Raw genomic sequence first — 6000 nt, 5'->3', positions numbered from 1 at the left:
ACACAAGAGCACTGGATACACCAGTGAAGCACTGTGACAAGGACTGATACATTGGGAGTAAACTTTACCTATTTCCTCTTACAGTATTTATAATGCACAAACAGAATGTGTACCATATTTATACTGATTTCCTTTTCCAGTGCCTAGTTTTACACCAGATCCTAAACTCTCCTGTCATGCCTGTCCTTAGGAACACCTAGGATCAAACTCAAGCCTCCCTCCACCAGGACTCCTGCTGACACCTTGCCCTTATCATTATGATTCTGTACTTCCAGCCCCCTAGTGGCCAATTTGTGCTTAATCTGCTGCAAACGTATCACCCGGCTGTATTTCATCCTGCTTCAGTTCAGCTCCAGCTTTTGTGCACTGAACCCTGCGCTGCTGCTGCTGCTGCTTCTTATAGCTTCTGATATTATACTTTGCTCTCCTGGAAGGAAAAACTATGAAGTCTTACTGTGTTTTCCTTTCCCCTTATGCATGGATGATAGGAAGATGGATCTAATAGATTTATAGTTATCATTGTTTAAGCAAGCAACTCCAGATTATTTATTCAACAAGTCTAAAATCCAAGATGTGACTCATTGCTGCTGCCTGTGGAGCAGGTGACGGATCAGAGCTGACCTCGCTGGGGGGCTGTAGCCGCAGGTGCTGCGCTGTCACAGGTACAGTACATTTACTGGTGTATGCATGTGCTGAATATTCCTGCAGCAAATATTCCTTCCCCTGTCTCCTCATGTTGTGTATTTGGGATCTAGTGTGTTAATAGGTGACTCTTACTGGGCACATTGTAATCTCAGTTATGGACAGCTGAGTAACCAGTTTTATTTAGTCAGCAAGTTAAATATTGATTTGATTAATTTAGTCTCCATGTTTTTATTGTATGCATTGTGCTATGGAGTCTTGTCGCTCCTTCCATACAAACTAGTAGGTGAACTTAACACTGTGTTGTACTATATGGCATCAGAACAATAATAGATGAATAGTGACTAAACTCTACAATATCAATAAAGAAACCTCTAAATAAACGTTAGACACACTGAGATTTATTCTATTGCTTACACAAAATCATATCTAACTGTTCTCTCACAGTCTTTTTGTCATTTTACCCATTAGTCTTCTATAACATCAATAATTGTTGGAAGCTGTTAAAAGTTGAGCATTAGTCCATTCCAGTCTATCTGGCGTATAATGAATTAGCATGCACATGTATGTACAGTATGTACAGTTATTTGTCCTATTTTGCAACATGTCTGGCTTGAATGTACATTTTACAAGTATTGTATACAGTATGAATATTTTATCATGTCATAAATTATAACCTCTTTTCAGCTCATACCTCATTGTCTTTCTAAGCTCTGTTTTTTTAAATAATGGTGGTCTATTCATGTTAAATGTAGACTACACTACAGTATATAGCAGCAGCAGAGTATAACAAAATCTTAAAACACCAAAGCCATAAACTGCACTAATAAATGGTGAACAAAGTTGAACTTGATCTTAATAGATACTTTTATAAAAAAAAATGTAAATTAAAATTTGAACTTTATCTATAAATATAGTACAACTGTAAGGGTTGTGTCTGTATGTACAGTAGCATTTTTTTTTCTTGAGAAATATACTTCTAGGGACTGTTTATGAACTATGGAGACGAAGAATGTTTTTTCTGACTTTTTTTCTGTCTGTCTGTGTGTTCCGGAATCACGCAGAATCTACTGGATGAATGTGGATTGTGTTTTCACTATTGTATAGCTTAGTGACATAAAAAGAAACTGAGAAATGTATGATCTCGATGTGACATCAGGAAGAGGAGCAATAAGGAAAAACCAGATGCTTGACACTCAGTGCGTGAATTGTGCAGGCTCCTCAAGCCCAAAATAACTATTTGTATATAAATATATATTAATACAATATATACATATAATGCACACCGCGAAAACCGCTCAGGGCTGCAGGCATAGATCTCAGGACCAGCTGCTTCTCTCATGGGCAGCTGTAATTGGCTTGGTCACAAGTTAGTAGCCCCAAGCATAATTTTGTGTCCTTGAAGGAAAAACTGCAAGTATTGTTTACAAAGAAATTTTATGGTCATTGTGTACAGTGTAAAATATATATCACAATGTTAGATGCCACTACTGTCTTTGTAAAATGTGTTCTGTTGAGCAATAACAGATATCTACGTTGCAGGCAAACACTAGTTTACAAATAATAATCTAGTGTTAATCTGTTAAAATTTCATAACTGTCCTTATTTTAGCAGATAGAAATATGGTTCGAGTGAAAAGATTATATTATTTGCAAAACATGATGGACAGCATGTGACTATAGCCCAAATGCAGGGTGTATAATGGTCATCAAGAAAGCAGTACAAGGCTAGGCTTGGGTTTAAGCTAACATTAGGTCTAGAGTTACTGAAATTGACTGGTGCAGCAGTTCAGATTTAGAATTTAGACTAATGTTAAAACTATGTTATGGTTTATAATAAAACCAAGACGTTTTGAGGTTAATACTGTATATCAATTCTCTTTTAAACAAGGATTGTCTTACCTTAACTCAAAGTTTTTAAGGAACTCTAGCTCAAGGATCTTTGAATAGTCAGTATTAGCCTGGGAACCCTATTGGGTCAGGTGCAAATGCTTTGCCTTTCACTTTCCTAACACGCCAATGTACTGTAGTCTATAGCGAATATGTGACCTGAATATTCCCTTTAGCTTCTGATGCTTTCTTTTTAACCTACAATACAGTATTATTAGAAGTAGGTTTTGATCCTGAGTTTAAGGGAGAACATGCAGTACTTCAAAGTAGAGATGAGCGCCGGAAATTTTTCGGGTTTTGTGTTTTGGTTTTGGGTTCGGTTCCGCGGCCGTGTTTTGGGTTCGACCGCGTTTTGGCAAAACCTCACCGAATTTTTTTTGTCGGATTCGGGTGTGTTTTGGATTCGGGTGTTTTTTTCAAAAAACCCTAAAAAACAGCTTAAATCATAGAATTTGGGGGTAATTTTGATCCCAAAGTATTATTAACCTCAAAAAACATAATTTACACTCATTTTCAGCCTATTCTGAACACATCACACCTCACAATATTATTTTTAGTCCTAAAATTTGCACCGAGGTCGCTGTGTGAGTAAGATAAGCGACCCTAGTGGCCGACACAAACACCGGGCCCATCTAGGAGTGGCACTGCAGTGTCACGCAGGATGTCCCTTCCAAAAAACCCTCCCCAAACAGCACATGACGCAAAGAAAAAAAGAGGCGCAATGAGGTAGCTGTGTGAGTAAGATTAGCGACCCTAGTGGCCGACACAAACACCGGGCCCATCTAGGAGTGGCACTGCAGTGTCACGCAGGATGTCCCTTCCAAAAAACCCTCCCCAAACAGCACATGACGCAAAGAAAAAAAGAGGCGCAATGAGGTAGCTGACTGTGTGAGAAAGATAAGCGACCCTAGTGGCCGACACAAACACCGGGCCCATCTAGGAGTGGCACTGCAGTGTCACGCAGGATGTCCCTTCCAAAAAACCCTCCCCAAACAGCACATGACGCAAAGAAAAAAAGAGGCGCAATGAGGTAGCTGACTGTGTGAGAAAGATAAGCGACCCTAGTGGCCGACACAAACACCGGGCCCATCTAGGAGTGGCACTGCAGTGTCACGCAGGATGTCCCTTCCAAAAAACCCTCCCCAAACAGCACATGACGCAAAGAAAAAAAGAGGCGCAATGAGGTAGCTGTGTGAGTAAGATTAGCGACCCTAGTGGCCGACACAAACACCGGGCCCATCTAGGAGTGGCACTGCAGTGTCACGCAGGATGTCCCTTCCAAAAAACCCTCCCCAAACAGCACATGACGCAAAGAAAAAAAGAGGCGCAATGAGGTAGCTGACTGTGTGAGAAAGATAAGCGACCCTAGTGGCCGACACAAACACCGGGCCCATCTAGGAGTGGCACTGCAGTGTCACGCAGGATGTCCCTTCCAAAAAACCCTCCCCAAACAGCACATGACGCAAAGAAAAAAAGAGGCGCAATGAGGTAGCTGACTGTGTGAGAAAGATAAGCGACCCTAGTGGCCGACACAAACACCGGGCCCATCTAGGAGTGGCACTGCAGTGTCACGCAGGATGTCCCTTCCAAAAAACCCTCCCCAAACAGCACATGACGCAAAGAAAAATAAAAGAAAAAAGAGGTGCAAGATGGAATTGTCCTTGGGCCCTTCCCACCCACCCTTATGTTGTATAAACAAAACAGGACATGCACACTTTAACCAACCCATCATTTCAGTGACAGGGTCTGCCACACGACTGTGACTGAAATGACGGGTTGGTTTGGACCCCCACCAAAAAAGAAGCAATTAATCTCTCCTTGCACAAACTGGCTCTACAGAGGCAAGATGTCCACCTCATCATCATCCTCCGATATATCACCGTGTACATCCCCCTCCTCACAGATTATCAATTCGTCCCCACTGGAATCCACCATGTCAGCTCCCTGTGTACTTTGTGGAGGCAATTGCTGCTGGTCAATGTCTCCGCGGAGGAATTGATTATAATTCATTTTAATGAACATCATCTTCTCCACATTTTCTGGATGTAACCTCGGCACTAAACACTCTTTCGGAGTACACACTTGTGGGAGGGCAACTTAGGTAGAATAAAGCCAGTTTGTGCAAGGGCCTCCAAATTGCCTCTTTTTCCTGCCAGTATAAGTACGGACTGTGTGACGTGCCTACTTGGATGCGGTCACTCATATAATCCTCCACCATTCTATCAATGGTGATAGAATCATATGCAGTGACAGTAGACGACATGTCCGTAATGGTTGTCAGGTCCTTCAGTCCGGACCAGATGTCAGCATCAGCAGTCGCTCCAGACTGCCCTGCATCACCGCCAGCGGGTGGGCTCGGAATTCTGAGCCTTTTCCTCGCAGCCCCAGTTGCGGGAGAATGTGAAGGAGGAGATGTTGACAGGTCGCGTTCCGCTTGACTTGACAATTTTCTCACCAGCAGGTCTTTGAAACCCAGCAGACTTGTGTGCGCCGGAAAGAGAGATCCAAGGTAGGTTTTAAATCTAGGATCGAGCACGGTGGCCAAAATGTAGTGCTCTGATTTCAACAGATTGACCACCCGTGAATCCTTGTTAAGCGAATTAAGGGCTCCATCCACAAGTCCCACATGCCTAGCGGAATCGCTCTGTCTTAGCTCCTCCTTCAATGTCTCCAGCTTCTTCTGCAAAAGCCTGATGAGGGGAATGACCTGACTCAGGCTGGCAGTGTCTGAACTGACTTCACGTGTGGCAAGTTCAAAAGGTTGCAGAACCTTGCACAACGTTGAAATCATTCTCCACTGCGCTTGAGACAGGTGCATTCCACCTCCTATATCGTGGTCAGTTGTATAGGCTTGAATGGCCTTTTGCTGCTCCTCCAACCTCTGAAGCATATAGAGGGTTGAATTCCACCTCGTTACCACCTCCTGCTTCAGATGATGGCAGGGCAGGTTCAGGCGTTTTTGGTGGTGCTCCAGTCTTCTGTACGTGCTGCCTGTACGCCGAAAGTGTCCCGCAATTTTTCTGGCCACCGACAGCATCTCTTGCACGCCCCTGTCGTTTTTTAAAAAATTCTGCACCACCAAATTCAAGGTATGTGCAAAACATGGGACGTGCTGGAATTTGCCCAGATGTAATGCACGCACAATATTGCTGGCGTTGTCCGATGCCACAAATCCACAGGAGAGTCCAATTGGGGTAAGCCATTCCGCGATGATCTTCCTCAGTTGCCGTAAGAGGTTTTCAGCTGTGTGCGTATTCTGGAAACCGGTGATACAAAGCGTAGCCTGCCTAGGAACGAGTTGGCGTTTGCGAGATGCTGCTACTGGTGCCGCCGCTGCTGTTCTTGCGGCGGGAGTCCATACATCTACCCAGTGGGCTGTCACAGTCATATAGTCCTGACCCTGCCCTGCTCCACTTGTCCACATGTCCGTGGTTAAGTGGACATTGGGTACAGCTGCATTTTTTAGGAC

General features: G+C 43.5%; 1 protein-coding gene across 1 annotated transcript in view; it reads left to right on the top strand.

Annotated features, from left to right (window-relative positions):
* The first annotated feature begins 421 nt into the window (after positions 1-421).
* The window catches only part of HTR1E (5-hydroxytryptamine receptor 1E), a 417773-nt gene continuing 412194 nt past the window's right edge, over positions 422-6000 (top strand). The window contains exon 1 of the mRNA XM_063916946.1: positions 422-662. The gene's annotated coding sequence lies outside the window, so the exon portion shown is untranslated. The remainder of the gene's footprint in view (positions 663-6000) is intronic.

Source organism: Pseudophryne corroboree, chromosome 4 (assembly GCF_028390025.1).
Source record: "Pseudophryne corroboree isolate aPseCor3 chromosome 4, aPseCor3.hap2, whole genome shotgun sequence".
Classification (NCBI taxonomy): Eukaryota; Metazoa; Chordata; class Amphibia; order Anura; family Myobatrachidae; genus Pseudophryne; species Pseudophryne corroboree.
This window is presented reverse-complemented; position numbering and strand designations above follow the sequence as displayed.